The sequence below is a fragment of the Corvus brachyrhynchos genome, unplaced genomic scaffold, assembly GCF_000691975.1.
Source record: "Corvus brachyrhynchos isolate BGI_N302 unplaced genomic scaffold, ASM69197v1 scaffold96, whole genome shotgun sequence".
In the NCBI taxonomy this organism is placed as follows: domain Eukaryota; kingdom Metazoa; phylum Chordata; class Aves; order Passeriformes; family Corvidae; genus Corvus; species Corvus brachyrhynchos.
The window spans coordinates 30,216-30,609 of NW_008238370.1; positions in this window are offsets into that span (position 1 = coordinate 30,216).

Below are 394 nucleotides of genomic sequence, written 5' to 3' on the forward strand. Positions count from 1 at the left end.
TCCAAATTCACCTCCCAGCTCCAGATCCACCCTCCTCAGACCCCAAATCCCCTTTCCCAGCCCCAAATCTGCCACCCAGTCCCAAATCTACCCCAAAATCCCCCCCCAGCCACAAATTCACTCCCTTCAGTCCCAACTCTGCCCCAGCCTTAAATCCAAGCCATAATTCATCCTTCCAGCCCCAAATCTGCTTTCCAGCCCCAAATCCATTCCCAAATGCCCCCCAGCCGCAAATCCACCCTCACAGCCCCAAACCCTCATCCTCCAGTTCCAAATCCACCACCCAGTCCCAAATCTACCCCCAGATCCCCCCCAAAGCTGCAAATCCACTCCCCTCAGCCCCAATTGTGCCCCCCCCATCCACCCCATAGCCCCAACTCTATCCCCAAATCCA